The sequence below is a fragment of the Anopheles funestus genome, chromosome 3RL (genome assembly GCF_943734845.2).
Source record: "Anopheles funestus chromosome 3RL, idAnoFuneDA-416_04, whole genome shotgun sequence".
Lineage (NCBI taxonomy): Eukaryota > Metazoa > Arthropoda > Insecta > Diptera > Culicidae > Anopheles > Anopheles funestus.
In genome coordinates, this window is record NC_064599.1 from 29,379,000 (window position 1) to 29,399,138 (window position 20,139).

The 20,139-nt window shown below is 38.7% G+C and overlaps 1 protein-coding gene across 3 annotated transcripts in view; it reads left to right on the forward strand.

Moving 5' to 3' along the window:
* Positions 1–20,139, forward strand: part of LOC125771263 (uncharacterized) — a 96,775-nt gene that overhangs the window by 24,190 nt on the left and 52,446 nt on the right. For 2 of the 3 annotated variants that reach the window (XM_049441686.1, XM_049441688.1), the window contains exon 3: positions 3,809–3,882. The exons of the other annotated variant lie outside the window; for it this stretch is intronic. The gene's annotated coding sequence lies outside the window, so the exon portion shown is untranslated. The remainder of the gene's footprint in view (positions 1–3,808; positions 3,883–20,139) is intronic. 3 annotated transcript variants of the gene reach the window in all.

A 20,139-nucleotide genomic window follows, 5' to 3' on the forward strand; every position in this document is an offset into this window, starting at 1 on the left:
GCCTTACCCGAAACTTTCCCAATAAAAAAAAGAAGGGAAAATTAATCCTGGCAAACTGGAAATTAATTACCCAACTCATTACCTTCGTTTACTTCGATGTTTTTCTTTCATCGCATGGCTTCTGTCCTGCACACACGAACCCACAAAGTGCGAAAATAAATTAAACCTGTCTAGAGCTTAAAGCGCAACAAAATTGTTGTCCGACTTTTGTGAGCCGGAAACGAACCGGGAGAGAAAGTCAAATGCCAACACTTGTTGCTTGTCAACGGGGGGTTTTTTGAAAAATGTGTTTTATCTTTTCGCCTTTCCATTTGCAAAACATCGTCAGGAAGTGAACGGAAATTGAAAACACGTCGATCGACTGCAGCATCGGCAGCAGCAACAGCACTGTGTGATTTTCGAATGTTTGATTGGCCATTCCAGTGAATGCTGATGATGCAGCTGACACGCTTTTCACTGAAAGACGCATCGCAACAATCGGGAGACGTTTCGCGTAAGTGCACGTCAATGGGTTGTTCAAGTCGGTAACCATTTTCCCTGCAAAAACGGTGAATGGCAGGTAAGGCAAACGTATTGATGTTTGGTACCATTTTCGATGCTACAAACTTTACAACCGAGACTGCTTCGCGTACGGTTGTGTGCGCTCGTCTAAGCGTACAGTTTACCCGTTGGCATTCATAGTGGCTTCCGGTAGCGCGATGGTAAAGAATGGTGTTGTGTCAAAAGTTCCACTAGAAGGTGTTTTTCACCACGTTTCTTTTTTTTTGCTGTTGTCACTCCTTGCTCACACCCACAAATATTGGTGCAACATTTTCGTCACGACACGCTACCAGCGTCGTCTGTTTGCGAAGAATTTGAAGGTGAAAGCAAGCAAGTAAAGTACAAATAACTGGCGGGTAACATCGTCTGTTGGGGAAGGGACAAAAAAAAACACAAAACCCCTAAAGCTTTCCAAGTGGCTCGAGATGGTGCTCCTGTGGTAAACGATAAACAAGTCAATTGATTTTTGAAGTAAGCGCTCGCAAGCAGCTTGTGTGAACCGATTGACTGTTGACAATATTTTGTTGGAACACGGAATGGTACGCTGGTACGATAAAGCGTTCCACTTCCATTCATGCCTTATGCTGTGGAGTAAAGAGCAAAAGAGGGTTTAAAGTAAGTGTAATTTAATAAATATCTTACATAACATGAATATTTTTTCCAGAAATAAGCTGCTTGCATACACAAACAAGAACTACATGAAAATATTAGAATGTTGTTTTTAATATCGACTTTGGATATGGAACCGAATTGTAACATCCAACGAATTAGAATGAAAGAACATTTTATCGACTGAAGCAAATGACAAATTATTTAACAGAATTTCTTAAAATTTTAATAATTAACGTAGACAGTTTCAAAAATAAAAAAGGGTTTTGTAACAAATTATGCCCATTTAAATTTTGAAAAAACAAATAATTTCATACTTTCAGGCGTTGTCAGTTCCTAGTAAAATTTAAACTCACTCAATCTTGGGAAATCCCGGAAATTGTCATGATTTTTAAAAGAAAAAAATAGAAAAGCTTTTTAAGAGAAATTAAACGAAATTTTAAAAAACCTGTGAAGTTGAACAAAAAAAAAGTTGTATGTCAAAATAATATGAAATAAAATACTAATATTTTCTACATTGAATAAATTATTAATGAACCATTATCTGAAAATTTGTGGCTTTGACAAAAATATGATTATTTTTACAACTAAGATAATTCTTTTCATTTTCTACATAGAACAAAAATGAGAAATATCTAAAAATTCTCAATTACCTCAAAAGAACATGTTCGAATCTGGTGTGAAGAAATCGTTAGATGAAAAGTTCACATTTAAAGATGTGATAGAAACTCTGGGTACGGATTTACAAAAAGTTATTCCACAAATTTATTTGCATTTATTATAAGTTATCGATAATTTAACAAACTAAAAAAACTAAATAAGCTTAAAAAAATCAAACGGTTCGTACGACGTTACCCATATTTTTTCACATTTTTCAATTAAACTCACATTTTATCTCTACATGTACAAAGGTATACTTCTGTCATGGAGCACTAAGCTCTAACTGTCCTTAGCCACTTATCGCACAATTAAAATAAGCATCGAAACGGACAACCTTACTGTGCCTTGCTGGTTCTGCCCAGTGCGCACAATTATGCCGTCAATTACTGCTGCACATCAGGAAACTTCTGATGCCGGTCGTGCTAGTTTAATTAGAGACCGGTTGTGTGGACAACCTGACAGGTGAACAGGCCCCCGAACACACACAAAGCCACGTCATTCGGTCAAAGCGAATGGCGAAAGAGATAAGGCAGCACCGTGTGCTGTAAAGCGTGATGATATCGTTTCTTTCCTAGCGACTTCTTGAACGATAATCTGTTAGTGAGTGAGGAAGCAAGAAAAAAAACATCACCTTCCCATCACACCGTCCTTGAGAATCAGGCGTTTCAAATTGTACGATGCTTCAAAAACAATTCTCGCCTAGCTAAAAAAAGGTCCAGCGCTGTACTGCAACACGATATAACATCGCGATACAACAAAGAAGCCAAACGCGCACAACAGCACACACACACAAAAACGCTGGTCGGGAAGCAAAAACGCTGCATAATTGCAAAGCCATTACGCTGACATTTCCGAACTCGTGCATTCCATCCTGGGACCAGCACGTTGGTGTTCGACTTCCCGTCCCCCGGGGTACTCCTTTACTTTCCCGCCGGTAATGGTTTCACATGCGCAGTAAAACGTGCCCTGCCAGGAAGCGTGATTCTGGGGCATAAATTTATTGTTCTTGGCCTTAGCTCAACCGGCTGCTAAGGGCCATCAAGTGGTCAAGGAAAAGGTGTATGTATGTGAAGACGAACCCGTACAGAAAAGGTTGCAACTGCATTGTGCAACGGCATGTGCAAGCCGGTACGAACGTTTTGCGTTGAATAAAGGGCGCACGAAAGGTATGATGAACAAATGGTTTCTTAATTTCGAAACCTATTTCGATTTTCCCTGAGAAAGTGTAAGAAAAATATCTAATTGCTGAAAAAAATATACAAAATAATTAACAAAATTAGCTAATAATTGATTCTTGGCAAATGGTTTGGTAACAAAAACAAAAACTAATGTTGAATCATGAAACAGTATGCTCCCTAAATTTATGCAATTCGTATTACACTGCAGTGTTAAAAATGCGCAGAAAGATAAGTAAGTGATCAACCATAATGGAAAAAATATTCAATAAATTCACCTTCCACTTAAGAACAAAATGCCACACCACCGCAGCAGCGCATTGGAATAATTTCTTCCCACCAGATAACTCAATGAATGGTGGAGGAGAAAAATAAATAATAAAAAAACAGTGCCATTGCCAGAAAAGAAAAACCTGGTCCATGTCCAGTGTGGATAGAAAACAAAGTATGCCACCGAAGGCACTTTTTCCAATAAAAATGGAAATTGGCCTCAAAACGTTTCGCGGGTACTGAGTACCGGCCTGCCCTGCCAAAATCACTTTACCGCCTTCGAACCGTCTTCGCTTGTTTACTCCAGTATCGCAAATAATCATTACAGACAATGGGGAGTGGAAGTTTGCCCGGTGGCAAATGTACGGTAGGTACCCTACACCGTACGGCACCGCAGACAACATCGTTTACCGCTAGCTACCTTTGATCATTTGGTTGTATTAAAATAGCAATTTCCATACCATTTTACTGTTCGCTTTGTACACGGCATGCTGTTTTGGTTTTATACGATTTGACCTCGCTCTCTTTCTCTCTCTCTCCCTCTCTCTTTGTAGGTGTACTTATTCTATAGTTGGCTCTGGTCACTTTTCGTGAATCCATTCGCCCTGAGCCGTTCTACAGTGCTGCGGTAAGTTCAAAGGAATTATGCAGAACCCGGTTTCCGGTTTTGATCGTCCCGGGTTTTTTTTGGGGAGCTACGGCTCCAATTAAAGCAATATGCTGGTTTGTTGAATCGGCGCCACTTTTGCCGTGTTGCAAGCTTATTGAGTTTTTCTATTCGGCTTAACGGTAGATCCTAGCAAAAAACGTTCAGAAAGTGTTCAATAGATCAGATTTTGAAGCATTTCTTAATTAAACTTTATTTCGTTTCGCTTGGTTGGACATTTCGTGGAATTGATGGACAATTTTGGCAAGTGGTCTGGCGTATAATTGTGAGAATGATTGTTTGGAGCATTTTTGGAAAGCCTTTAATTTATTCGACAATATCTGTTTCACAATATATTTCGTTTTATAGTACAGATTTGTACATTTTGAGCTTTTTAATAATTGATTTTAATTCATAAAAATTCCAGCAGAAACCGGCGATAAAGCATTAAAATTTATTCTAAAACACAAAGAACCGTTCCTAAGTCCTTTTCCTTTCTGACTATTTTTCTCTTTTAAACCTTCAAACCCACTTACCACTTTTGGGACTTTAAACAAAGTTTCCGGTTTTGTTACGATTTTTAAAATTTATTCTTTATTTGCTCCGTTTACGATTTACATACGATCGTTCCGGATCGGCAAAGTTACTAGTATACCGGCGAGACGGATTGTAATGGATTATTTGTTCCATGGTACCATGTTCGTTTACATACACATGTGAAAGAGATAAAATTTATGGATTATGTAAATTATGTGTAGCACTTCCTCCTTAAAAGCTACACTGGCAAACCGCACGACTCACTGAAGCTTTCGCTTGATACGGGTTGGGTTTTATTGATATTTTATATCACAAAATAGATACCATAGAAAGTAGAAACAAATACTTCAAGGACCATAAAATATTCCAGCTTTGTGATTCTTTTTTTACGACTTAAGTAGAAGTTGTGCTCTTTTTCATTAAAATGAAATAAACGTAAAGAATAACCATTTGCTTTGCTTTCTATCATTCTTTATCACCACAAAAGCATGAAAAGGTTACATCCCGTGCTGTGAAAAAAGCATCTCCGTTCGATCAATTTATCATCCATTTTATACATTTAAATGCAAAAATGCTAATGGTGGTGTGCCGCTAGTTTTTGCCTCTGCTTCAAAACCCCATTAACCACTGCACTGGGTGTAAAAAGCTCTTATCGGATAAGGCAGGATAAATGGCATTTATCAATCACAATATTTTGTGGCGTAACTGTGTAACGAAGAAAAAAGCTCTAGGGAGAGAAAGCGATAGGGAGAAAGAGAACCAAAAAAAAAAACAACCACAAAACATCATGGTTTCATGGTTTCAAGTTTTTTGTTTTCCGATTATGGACAGGTCGTCCATTTTCCTGCTGACCGATCTTGACATCTACTCAGCTGCTATCCCAGTTCTATTTTACCGTTTTGCCGTACAATTCGCCGAAATAAAAACCCTACTCAGCTCTGGGGTATTTAGAGCAATCACATTCGATTCGAACTTCTCAATCGTGACATTTTGTGGTTTCTGCCACGGTTGTCGGATGCTGCTTTTGCACTTCGACGACCACTTTCGATTGCCACTCAGTGTGGAAGGGTTTTTTTTCTACCTGGTGGCTGGTTGGGAGGAAGAGGAATAGCAAAAATAGCCCTCCCCCGTCCGTGTCTTCCTGCGGTAAGCTACCGTTACCGTGACCGAGTGTGTCTTTGATCTTCTACCTATCCTGTTTGCAGTTTGATTGATGGAAAGTGGAAATCTTTCTCTTTCGTCAGAACTGTTGCCGATCGTCGTTTTTTCTCTTTCTGGTTCAATTCCTTTGGCCATGTGTTCATTGTTTTGTGATTTTTTTAACTCGATTGAAGCGTTGGGAAATTTTTTGTTCTGTTTTTATGCATTATTGTGTTTTTATTTTCATTGCGAAATAATTAAGATTATTCCATATTTAATCTGGGACGATGATTGTTCTTACTTTTTTAACATTTTTCATAATTTGAAATTAAAGTAAAAACTAATCAGTACTTTGCTATTATATTTCTACATTAAAATTAATCAAAAGCATAAGAAAAATCAACTATTTATATTACACGTTTCTGGCAAGAAAAAGCGTATAGCTCCTTAAAAATGATATTACATTCTGTTTGATAAATTCTGCATGATTCAAACTTTATGAAAGTTGGATCTTTTTTTTGTGCAAAACCAGTGCTAGAAACAGAAGCAAAATCTTGGTCAGGAAATTGTTTTAGCAAATGTTTACCAACCGTTTCAAATGCGCCGCTTGGAAAAGATGGCAACTCGAACGGTTGTACGGTAAGTAAAAGCCTTCTTGAACCTTGAATCTTTTTTGTTGTTGTGTGAAAACACCATTTACCGGCTCTGTTACGCTAGAAGAATTCAACTGAAAAGCATCTGAAAATCTGTTGCTGCCCAGCCAGATGACTACTACCTTCGGGCATGAAGCATCAATCGAAGGTTTGCGATCATGCGAAGCATGTGCTTGCCCTGGGCGAACGGAAATGGGTCTAAGGCGCAATGGGTCGTATTTGCTGCGAGGCTATTTGTGACTTCCGACACGTGTGCATAGGGTTTGGAAATGATTTCGTACTGACAAGCCCGATGGATAACATCCGCACAGTAAGCCATCCTTTAGCCATCAACCTAAGCGGAAAAAATCGCTCCCTTCTTGATTTGCGTACAAGAAGCGTGTATGATTTATGTTTGAGATTCTGTTGCTCAAACATTGGGGCTATCGAACGAAGTTTTGCTGATGTACGTATATCTTCGTTCGTCGATTCAATGGTTCGATTGAACAGCACATCAAAAAACGAAAAACGTTACACATCAATGGTTTTGTAATATTTGATTCCTTGTCATTTTGTTTTGTTTGAGGGGATAAACAAGGCTTTAGAGATTCTGCTAGCACTAAGAGAAATACATAATGCAAGGTGGCCCGGTGATAAATATGTTAGCCACGCCGTGAAGGACTAACTAAGAGATACAGTCACAGCAATCATACACCAAGACCTTTTAAGGTTGAAGCGTCCCCGTTTCATTAACAGTAATAACAGCCTTATTCGGTTAGCATTCCAATGGTGGAACAAGCTATCGTTGCAGGTAGTAGACCACACCTGACAGCTGACAGGCCACACTGACAGCTGACACTGCCTGCACTTAGTGTTGCAGTTATGACACCTTAACTAAGTACTCATAGCGAGGTGCAAAGTCTTAGTCTGTGTATGTCCAACTTTACGCATATGGTTTAAACCCGTTTCTTTTGTCGATCTTAATCTCCGAACATGAGCATGTTTGACTAAAAAAAGTATTAAATTTTCCTCATCCTTATATTTCTTAGAAATTTAAATTTGTTCCAGGAATATGTTTCAGAAATATGTTACAGGAATAACTTGCGGGAATTGAATACATGAATGATTCAATTAAAGATGTTATGGTAACAGTTGAACAGAACTGAAACAGAAATCTGGACAAATTATCTAGAATAGTAAATGAACTAGTAGAATCAATGAGCTTATCAGACAATGGTTCGTTCAACTCCAAAAATATATTGCCATCATTCCTGAGATTTAATGTCGATGCTATGAACGTAATTTAAAATATGAGATAATTAATCATGTCCATTAGTTATGTGCAAAACAAAGATAACCGTTACTCGCAAATCAATTTCCGTTAACTAATTCAACTAATTTACGCCCACAAAACCAAAGCTTTGCTTTGTATATGAAAAATGAATGAACCAGAAAGGTAACAAATTGTGGAATAATTTCCTTGGAATAAAACATTCAGAACGAAAAACCCCTAATGAATAAAAGAAATTTACATTTTTCGCTGTAAATGATAAAATCATGGTAAATGGTTCTGTTAGGTTGTAAATGAATGAATCACTTAAAGCCCAGCAAAATTGCATAATAAAGTAACACGATGTAGACCAGTTCCAAGAACCATCTGCCCTTTTTCATAGGTATCGATCGAATGTTAAATTGTTCGCACGAGCAAAGGCTAAAATGTGAAAGGTTAAAAGCATTGCTAGATAAATTGCAATCAATTCTCAATAATTCTTCATCCTTTTTAATGATAGCATTTTTTTTTCTTCTCTTGCGCTACTCTACACCGGTACTTGAAACCATTTTTTTCGATTTAATTCTACATGAAACCCACGCTCAATTTACACTCGTGAACTTTTTCTTTTGTATCTCCATCCACGTCACGTTTCTTTTCTGGATAGCATAAAGTTAAAAAAAGCTTCACCATCGTGGTTGGTGGGGAAAACATGATGCTAGAAGAAAAACTTTAAAGATGCTGTTGGAAACCTTTCGTACCGTGATTCACCTAGAACCAAAAAAGGACAACTCATGACTAAAGTGGCAAAGTGGTTGTACAAGCTGGCTGATGTTTGGTAGCACCGTCAACGATGCTCTGCACCAGGGGCCAGCAAACATTTGTTTTTCTCACCGGATTTTTTTGTTTGCTTTATCTTGTTGGACCCTTTTTTTCTACACATTGAATCTGTCCCAGATTCCGATATGGTAAAATCTGGAGAAATTACGACATTTGCATTAAATGCGAGATTCATTAGTGATGCCTTGAAGAGCGCACGGTGCCCGACATTGAAGAAGGAAGCCATAAGCTGCCATTAAAATAAATTGATTTTTCAAGGCCTTCGACGAAAGACAGGCCATAATCGGTATCGGTTTACGATGCGGTACGACCTGTTCGAGTAGCAGCGTCCTTTTACTTCTCTATTTTTTTGTTTTGTTTTTATTTTGCAAATGAGTTTCTATCGCTGTTTCTCCAGAACGAACGTCTTTTTTAGGTCACGAGGACAAAACGTGAATGGAACCGTAAACTAGGCTTAAAACCTAGGTGAAAGGTGTTTTCAGCAAGACACTGGAGTATAATAATAATTGCCCTAATTTTGGCCCGAGAGCAACGAAAAAGGACATCTCATGATTGCTTGGCGAAGCGAAACATTCCATTCTTTTTCTTTCTCACTAATCGAATTCCGACCTTCTTTCCTAAGCAAAAACACTCGAACAATCGAAGATATTCGTGGGTAAGCTTCTCGAGCGACCTGCACTATTAGCATTCCAATGAAGTGTAATTACGAAGGGTCGAAGAACGCTGAAACTCTTCACACAAAAAACAGCATCTTTAACGAAAGCGATGGCTTAAGCTGTACGAGAAAGGATTGTTTTTCTCGGTGAGTCCACAGAAGGAATAGGAAGGTATGTTGGGGCTCGCCCCGGGCGGGGTGTGCGATTGAACGACACAATTGGCATTCCCATCGTGCCCGTCTCCAATTGCGTAATTCCAGCGTCCCTTGCGGCCGTTCGTTGGCCGTTCATCAAACCGGTGTCGCACCGAAAACCATGAGCACCTTATGGAACGTGACATACAGACGCGTTGTCTGTTTGAGGATGGTCTGGTTTCACTTTTCACGGCTAAAGGAAAACTTTTTTCCCCAGTGGTAGTGTGCCAACAACCAGTTTGGCAGTAGGCCGACCGACGACGATGGCGATCGTTACTTTCACTCGTTCTACAGCACGGCCCAATTACGTTGGCGGTACTTCGAGCATCAAGAAATCGATCGTGCTTAAAGCGAGAGCAAGAAAAAACCAAAGCACGAAGGTATGGGAACAGCGATACCTAACGAACCCGAACGAATGGTACCGGGTTTCTGGAAACAAGGGCTACCGTTACGTGACGGTATGCAGTTTGCAGGAACGAGATGAAATCTTCATAAACGTTATCATTAATATTACGGTTATGTTCGTGGTGAAGGGAGAATGTGAATTCGTTGCCAGCGTAACCAAATGTAAGGGCAACAAGGCATGGTTTAACTAGGAAACGGGAAATGAAATTTCTACGAGATTTTCCGTGTCTTGCGTTACGATACCTGATCCGTGTGATAGGAGTAAGTGACGAATTAAAGTCGACTTTTAGGATAAAAAAGTGTACCAAAGGGAAGGGGAAAATAGGAGTTGCTCGGTTGAATGGGAAAATCAATGACAAATAAAGAAAGAATGCCAGTGGATATTCAAACCTTGATGAGTATTTATTTATCTTCGCAAATATGCACATACACAGTGCAAGAATAATTATTTTGTTCTAGAAAATTTAAAAAAAGGAAATTTTTTTTTTAAATTTGTACAATTCAATAAAATATTTTTCTAATTATAAAACACTTTGCCAGTGAAACTTCTTTTATCTATTTATTTTGTAACACTCCTTACCGGCTCGCAACACCAATGGAGGCGCATGGTGGTTTGTACGACCGATAATTATTTTGTTCCAGAAAAGTTAAAAAATATTTTTTTAATTTATAAAATTCAATAAAATATTTTGCTAAATACCAAACACTTTGCCAGTGAAACTTCTTTTATCTATTAATTTTGTAACACTCCGTACCGGTTCACAGCAGCAATGGAGGCGCATGGTGGTTTGTACAAACCGACGAAACCGATTATCGGTTTTCCATGCTCCATTTCTACCACAAATGCAATGTATTAAAATAAATAATAGAAATTTCATATGAAGTAGTGTAATATTTTTCGAATTACCAAACACTTTACCAAGGAAACTTCTTTTATCTATTTATTTTGTAACACTCCGTACCGGTTCTTAACAGCAATGGAGGCGCATGGTGGTTTGTACAACCAACGACTTTTCCATGCCCCATTTCTACGCCCATTCCCCCGGCACGAAGCGCCCGATCGATGCTTAGCACAATGCGTTTGCCGTTATGCATCATTTAGCAAGTCAAATTTGTAAGCGTTACACCATTTTCCAGCAGCAAACATTACGATGCAAAGCGCCTGCTTGCTGTCGAATTTACATGCCGAATGATACGTGAACGGCAGCCGTAAACCGGCAGCAACATAATTAGCATTTTCACTGTGCGTTTGCTTGCCGTTTTAAAGCAGGAACGTGGGTAAGCACCGGTGATAGAAATCTTGTTCGAAGCGATTCGCAAATGTTCTATTGCGGAATTGTAATACCGCTGTGTTTAATACGATTTTAAGTTTTTGGTTAAATGCAAATGCTATTCGGAGAGTGCTAAACTTTCAAAACATTTAATACATTACAAATAAGTTTATATTAAATTTAAATGAGATTTTCTCCTTCTAAAGCTATTAACTAACGAGACACATTTACCCTCAAATTCAACTACAAATAGTACAATAAATGAAATATTAAAGGGGTTCCATTAGTTCCCAACACTTTAAACGATTCCGATTATTGTTTTCTTCCACAGTAAATATTACCTACAATTAGCCGAACCCTTTTGTTTTCATCAACCCGGCAGGAATTCTCCCAGGAAATGTATAATAAGCCCCAATTATAGGACAGCGCATATACCGTACCCGATAACCGCTCCCGGGTAAAGAAATTTAAAATGTAAATAAACAACTCGTTTGTTATTGCGTTCCCCATTGTCGGCAAAACGGGAGACCAACCACCGTTCGGAACGGATCGACTGGAAAGAAGGAAATGTTTCCTGTTCGTACTATTGGTTTACAATCATAGAGCCGGACGTGGTACAGGGATCGTGTCTGTCGTCAATTTTCTCCCACCCCAACCACTAATGCTGGCAAATGCCTGCAGCACTGGACAAGGGTTTGGTTCATGTTTACGGTTCATAATTTAGTCCTGTTAAGGTTCCTTCGTTTCGTCGTTGTATAATGTACAGAATGGGAAGGTTTTGATTTTGACATGTACCGTACCAGTTGGGATGGTGGGACAAAACGGGAATTGTATCGTATTTTCTACGATAGCCTCAGTGGTTTAGTGATGGCACGAGGTGTTACTGATCCCATTGGTCGAATACGATTGCCGTTTGTTTTAGCAATTGGCTTACATGCAAGAAGTGTCATTGCAGAAGTGTTATAACACGATTTATTGTGACTTTTCAAAGGGAATATTTGATGCAGCCTTCAATTGAATGGCACAAATGCGTTGAAATATTTTATTTTATTTAAATGTATAATTGTTTTGTGGGTGTGTATTTCGTATAAAATTAATTTTTTTAAATGATCCATTTTGCAACCCAAATTATTCCATATACAAAAAGGAACAAAATAGAACCATTTTTGCTTCATCTACACTTAAAATATTGATAGAGAAACGTATCGCTGTCAAAGCCACTTCATCAGTCTTATTACATCATGTCCTTCAAATGAAAGCTCTGGAAAATTTGATCTAGCCATCCGATTCAGATGAAATTGACAATTGTTTTCCGCTTCCGAAAGCTCATTATTTCGATGTTTCTCATTTTGAACATACTTGAGCACCTTTGATTATACTAATTACAGTGGTTTTTTTTTATTTATACCGGTAAACATATTGGGCACAGACGAGCTCAAGCAACAAATGAAAAACGATAAAAGGGTAACATAAATGTGTGAAGAACGTTGATTAAATTGTCTCTGAATTCTCACGTTTCAGCAAAAGGGTGAAACGCATGGAACAATCCGTGTAAATGAATTCACGTTTCACATTAACGAGTACGGTTGTTGACGGTAACCAGAGCACGTAATGTGGGTTGAAAATTATTTAAAATCACTCTGTAATTTAATGCGGTTTGTATAATCAGAAGAAATGTTTCTACTTGAAATTTCATACTAGATTCGAAGTAGTTTATATTAAAAAGGTTTCAAATTGTTTTTTATTTTTATTTTAACAAAACGAAGAATCATACAGTTAATACAAACATTTGCGAATATTAGATCCAAAATTTAACAGATATGATACTTTAATCAAATCAAAACAACAGAAATAAAACACAAATTGGCATCGCTTCCCGATCTCGATCACCATTCGCAACGCCATACGCTGTTCAAATGGATGGATCGACAAATAGTGTATCCATTCATTCTACTAAATCAGTCGAGTAAATAATATAACAACAAACCGAACCAGAAAAGGTCAATCGAACCAGCGAAGGCCACATCAAATCCTTCCGGCTTACCGTACTGGTAGCGACGACCTACGAAGCGAAAAAGGGGAACACAAATACTCTTTGCACAGTGCGTAGATTTGGATAAATCGGTTCACATACGGGCCCGCAACAGCATCATCTTGCTCAATCAGACTTTGATTCAAATAAATGAACCTAGAGCCAGGCTGTATGTGGCTCCGGTGGTGGGTTTACACAGTGAAAAGAAATGTTGATTTTTCCTCATTCAAACTAACCCTCCTTTGTTGGTTGGGGTTAAATCACTGTAATATAGCTGAGAGAAGCGTGTTTTTTTTGCTATCCTTGTGTACACAGGTTCTGGGCCTGGGAATGCATTGGTAAAGAATCGATGACATCGAAAGGAAGCGGCACAGAAATCAATTTCATTTGGTAAACACTCATTCGCCTTTTTTTCTCTCAGCGCTATGGCCTTCTCGAAGCACGGATCGAAACTAAAAGTTGGTCCAGAACTGTAAACTTTTGATGGAAAAAACACACATATGAATAATGCCTGGCTGACCATAAGGTGTGTTGTTATATTTTTGGGTTTGCTTTTTTTGGTCAGGTATCCTATTTATTTTATTTTTGTGTGTAAAGGCGCTTACATCCTATTTTTTAAGCCCTACCAACCTTGCAGGAAGTCAATTCCGACGTAAAAATGTTCCTGTTCCAGTTTGCTACTGATTTCAGTCGTGATCCATTTTCGCATAACGTATCGTTTTCGTGACAAATCGTCACTATCGTAGAAACGTGTACCAGGTATGTAAAGCTTATCTTTGTTCAGGGAATCAATTCTATAAAAAAAAACAACATTTTCCGTTGAAATTTATGGTAACTGCCACACACAAAAATAAGGAATGAAATAAAAAAAACACGGGTAGTGTGAATGTGATGTGACACGTCAGCTAAGGATCGGTTTGCGATATGATGGATCTTTCACAATTGAATAATAAAAATAAAATCACGTACCGATTCCGTGTAGGTCGAAATTCGGCTTTATGTTGCCTTAGTAGAAATTCCTTTCTTTTTCGTGAGGCATGTTTTGTTTCCACCGGAAAAGCTTAGGATGTAACGTGCTAGAAGCTTATCGAATCGAACTATTTGTAAATATCCAAGTTTTCGTTTTATCGAAATGATGTTTTTCCTGTCAAAAAAAGGAAATGGAATACATTGTAACATGTTGTAAAAATGATTTTATTTTCCCAATATTTGTGATCGATTTCTTCAGCAAATGTTATTCGATTTCTGCTGGTAGCAAGCATCCGGTAGCATGTTTGAATATTTGCGAAAGCTGCTTTCGTCTTCATTTTATGTTTGTCTACCATCGGCACCGGGCGTATTCTCATAGACAAATTCACATCTTTTATCGCTTTTTCCCGACTTGCGCCTATGCTACTATGGGCCAGTACATCTTTCTTTTGCAATTCAGATCACTGAACACGTGGTAGTGGGGTGTCAAAAGCAAACACACAAGAAAATGGAAAACATGTGTTGAAAATTATTCCTTATCAGGGATTTGCCTTTCATCGTTGTGATCATCGTTTGATGGGGCGCAACAACAACAGAAAAAAAAACGCAAACACACAGGATAAGGTGATGACACTTGCCAGCAGTACGGTACCGCTTTCACCATATCGATCCGCACGGTTTGATGCGTGGCAGCTTGCACATCCGGCACGAAGATATTTCAATTTCGGCCCCATTTGCATGCATGTTACTCTAATCTGAAGCTTTCGGGGGGCTGTTTTTCTATCTCTCCTCCTCTGGCTTTCCTTACAGGTCCTTCACGAACTGACTGTGCGATAGCTCGGTTTTGCATCCCGGACATTTCTTATCGATTGCAAAAATACCGGCACGCTTTTGACACTCGCTTATCGTTCCCAAACATGAAGGGCATGTGAACGGCGTTTCAAGGTATTTGTAGAAGGCAAAGGGGGTGAGGGGAAAGGGGTGGTAGGGTAGGTAGGTCAGGGTAGGTAGTAGCTTTCGTAACGGTTACCGTACGTCAACCCCAGTAACTACACGTAAGCCTACTGCTATGTGGTACCATCCTTGCCTGGGTGTCGTATGGCTTCGTTCACCGGGTCGTAAAAGGGGAGCGAGGATTTTGAAATTTAAATGTTTATGTTACGCCGGAATATTTACTCTAGCGAAACGTCTGTTGACTGAAGCTTATTCTTTTTTTCTTTTTTTAGAGACCTTCTCTTACGAGATAACGAATTGTGGGAATTAAGTTCGATTAGTTTAAAAGATAACTTTCTTTGTTTAAAGACTTTATTTAAAATTATATATAGTTCATTTTATCATTTTATTGTTGATTTTTTAGGATATCAAATTATCAAAACCGTTTCTGTTAAGTTCCAAAAACACAGTTCGAATAGAAATAGAATTCTGAAATAATACCTAAAAATAAACATTCTTTTTTTTTCAACTATAAATGTAATGTATTTCGTGATCGTAATAAACAGCCATGAATATTAAATACTTCTTACATAAAAAATAAATTTCAGCCCGAGAATTCTTAATTAAAATTATTTTTTATCAACGATATTCCTGCGAATTATCAGATCTCTTCCAGGAAACCATCGGTCGCTTTAGATGCTCTAAGTACGGTTTGTTTTGCACTTAAAGAGCACGGTAAATATTTCGTTTTTCTCGCTCCAAACATTTGCCTCATTGTGGTGCTTTTTTCAAAAAAAAGTTCTTTAAAAAAATGATGTAAAAAAACTGAAACACTTCAATTATTCCATGCCTACGGAATGAATGTCCCATTTCGTAAAAAGGAAATAAAAGCACATCATTATCATTAGCCAGGAACGAACCAGAATTCTGGAATTCAGGAACCCATAGTACGTAAGTGACCCTCTGCGTTTCAGACAGGCGCTGTGTTTTTGTTGTACGAAAAATTCTTAGAAATTTTCCCATTTTCTGTTTGTCTACATTATTCAAAAAACGATGTTGATGCTTTGTTAAGCATAATTATGATGCATAAGGCACGCGTAGGGCTTACACTTCAAACACACACACACATACACCTTAAATACCCGATCTACCAAGTATATTGCACAATTTGCCTTAATGTACCGTAAAACTTCAAAACTCGTCAGGCAAAGAGTCTGAACAGCACGAAAACCCATCCCATCTGGAAAACGACATTGTTGATGTTAAATATCAGTCGTTTCGAACTGGCAACTACTTGCTACCGCAGCTTGGTATTTCTCACACACACCCATCCACACACACACACACACACACACACTCATACACGTTTAAGATGTCCTTACGTCGTCACTTCCTTCGGCTACATTAGCTGGTTTATTTATTAAAAGCACCAGCCCCCTTAGGTTAGCACCCTTTACGAAGTTAGCTAACGTAAATGGTGCTTTTAACCATTCCGGTATCATCACCACGTGTGTAAGTAAAAGAGTGGTTGAATTCATTATCACGGGACGCCATTTCTTCCGGTGCCATGGGACCGGTTTCCCCGGTTCAGTAAATGGACGTTATCGAGCGTTCATCGTCAAACATCGATGTGATGGATAAGTTTCGTAATCGAACCAATTAGGCACGTTTGTGGAAGCAAGCATGTGTGTTCGTGTGATAAGATTGCAATTGTCTCTTATACACGCAGACACACGAGTTCATGAAGGGCATTGTACAGGACATGGTTAAGATAGGATACTCAAAGCTCTTGTGACGCTCATCATCAGCGCTCAAGGAGTTGTTTGATGTTCGATAATATTACTTTCGAGTAGTATTTTTTTCGTACCACGTAGATAGACAATTAAATATTCTGAAATCATTATTCAGGCTTTGAAGCTTTGTTTTATTAAAACCAAAAATAATTAACTTAACACAAGATGACATTATCTTGTACTGTTACTTAATATGAACGGTGCCTATTGAATTTTCATAAAATAAACACACAAAAAAAATCCACCTACCTTCAGTTGAGCAAAGGAAGCATCGTCATCAAGCAAATTTGCACCAAACACGTGTGTGTTTTTTCGTACTATGTGTTTTTTCCTCTCTATTCACTTGTATTCGATTTCCTCCTTCGGAACAAAACGCCTACAGCCACCTACACACGGTACGAGAAAAGGTTTTTAAAGTGTGAAGCAATAAAAACCTCCCAAAATGAATCAACATAAATTGACATAATTTAATTAACGACATCATTCAAAGTTGCTCGCAACGGTGTCTAATGAGTTTAGTCGATTGAATAAAACTTTGGCATTTAAGGAAAGCCTGTCTGTGTATGTACGTATGCCGTGCCGACACGTGTAGATACGGAAAAACCTGACTGCTACAAAGTATGGCTCCCTCCAAAAACCATCGGAAGACTTTTCCATTGCATGTATGAAAATAGACATTTTCGTGAAGGTTGATTTTGTTTTTGGTTTCAGTTTTTTTTTTGTTCTCATTTTCACCGGTATGGTTAGTATATTACGTGAATATTTTATATCTGCACGAGACGCACATTAACTGAGGCGGACCGAAACAAAAAAGTCAAGACACGTTTATTTCTTTTTATGTCAAAATCCTTATCATTCTTGTGCGGGATGGTGCTTCTTGGTGCGATAGTATATTTGTCTTGCTGTAAAGCTTCTGTCTTTTTTTGTTTTGCTCATTTCCAACGATACGCTCTTTGCTTTCACAAAAGATGATGATGAATCAAACCAAGGCACAGTAAAATTTGGGGAAAACTCTTCTTTTCCCCCCTGACGCAACAAAGTCCATTTTACACAGACCGTAACACCACAATCGTAACCGACACGCCGGTTTTCTTTGCAATCTATTTTGCAGTAAAGCTGCTCCAGTGCTAACCTTCTTAGCGTTTTCTTCTTTAAAGCCTTTTTTCTCTTCTTATCATTGTCTGAATTCTGTCCAGCACAATCAGACGTTCCGGTGGCTAAGCGGAAAAAAAAGAAACCAAACAAAAAAGTGTTTGTGTCGGTTTGGTACAATGGTACACATTGTTAGCAACGCACGCAATACGTCCCCTGGGGGTCATTTGTTCAAGGGACACACGTGACGGGATGTACGAGATTATGTTTTATTGTCTCCTTACAACCCCCCTCCCTTCCCCCCTCCCCCACTGTGATACAAAAGCGTGTACGATTGTGTTTTTTTTCTTGGGGTCGATTGCACGTTTTGGTTCGTGATGTGAAACACAGCAAACAGGCCTATAACTCGTACCAGCAATTCAAAGGATGCGAATTCAGTACAACGCTGCATGTTCTTATGTTTCGATACTGCTGGTGAGCAATTTATGGGACAGTTAATGTTATGCTGGATGTAAAGGCAATCAAAAGTGCATTTTATCTCCTAATGGATGCGTTGCAATAATGTGAATGCTAATTTACGTACGTGTGCAAACAATAGGTTATTGGGGATGGGAAATTGAAGGTCAACGAGCAAGCAAATTAATTCCTTCGGGACATTAGATTCTGCCTTCATGACGAACGATGTAACACAAACGTATCTGAAGCGATTTCATTTTATAGGAATTGTCTTGTCTATTTATTACCTTGGGGCTGCACTTAACAATCATTTTAACTTTAAACTATAATTTGAAGAGGAATTACTGTATTCAAAAGAAAGTCTTGAATTTATCTTAAGTATCACCTCAATCCTTAAAAACCCAAACTGCTTGAGAACTCTCTACTGTAGTCTAGCACACCAAATATTAGAATATGCTAGAATTGTGAGGAATCCTTAAATTAATGAGGTTTGTTCTAGAATTCGATAACTGACTTACTTACGTACTTATCAGGCGCTATCGGACAGCTTTGCTCTTCGGTAGCTCGATCGCTCAAGATCGAGAACCGTCGTCTGCTTATCTGAAATTCCGGCATTTTTGGCAGAAGCATCATCGCCACCACCTCATCTATGTTTGGGTCTAATATGGCTCCTCTATCTTTTTGGATGACCTAAAATGACCTTATCGACTGGATCGTCCGGTGCCATTCGAATGATATGACCAGCTTATTATTGAGCCTGGAGAGTCTAATTTGCTGTAGGATAGTGAGTTCATCGTAAAACTCATAGAGCTCGCCGTTACAGCAACTCCTCCTCTGTTCTTCTACACAAATGGAGCCAAATATTTTTCTGAACATCTTCCTATCGAAAGCAGCTGAGAACAAAGTCTTAAGTTTTGAACAAAGTCCATGTCTCAGAAGCGTAAACTGGAACTGTATAGACAGCCTGGATCGTCTCGACAGGTGTTTTCAGTGGAGAAATGTCCTTAGACTGTACAACAAACAAACTCAAAGCTTAAATGCAACCAATATTGAAACATCATACATTACCTTTGACCAATATGCAAAATAAATTAAAATACTAATTCTTCAGAATCAGCTACGAAACTCAGTAAGTCGTTTAAACAAGAAATATTACCATGATAAGCTTTCAATGGAAGTACTAGTTCTGCTAATCAGCGAAAATACATACAAACAAACAAATAGGAATGCTATTCATAACATCAGTAAACAACGACCTTTTCACATTTCTGTTCCCAACCATTCAGAAATAACCATTTGCAAGAGTAGTTTGTGGTTTTTGTATCTTTCCTCGCACCATTTTTCCGCAAACCTAATGAAAATGCAGGTTTAATATGACGCTTGGCACGTTTCGTGTGGTTAGACCACAGAAAGATTTTGAGTCGCAGTCCTCGGAGTTCGGAGTATGGCGTGGTCGCTCCACTGTTCGACGTACCGACACGGTGCACAGTGTAGCAAACGTAAGCCACATGCACGAGATAAACAACTCAACAAATCGCGTAAGGAATGCTATTATTTCTGGCACCGGATCTAGCGGTAGCACCGGTATTGCTTAAAAACGACGTCCGAGACAGTTCCATGCTTTGGGTTTTGCCCCCTGGGGTATCACCCAAAACACATGGTGTTCAGGGGGAAAACTATGAGAGAACCCTTACTAGTTTGTTTGTACGGCAAACTCTATTTACACTAGCCGTACTGTGAGTAGCTTTGCGCGTACCGAGGATCTGTCAAGCCGGAAGTTTCGCTATCTGCGTGACAACTTCCACGAAAACTCCTGCGCTAAATCACGCTTTTGAACAAATACGCGGTATTGCTCTCGTCAGCACTTTGCTATCTTTTACCGCAACGGAAAACATCGAACGCAAGTGTAGCCGCGGTTGTTCTAGACAGATTCTGGCAATAGTCCGTCTCCGACAGGTTCGAGTAGAGATTGAGTTTAACTTGTCAGACTGAAGTCTATCTCGATGCTAGCTGTAGCGT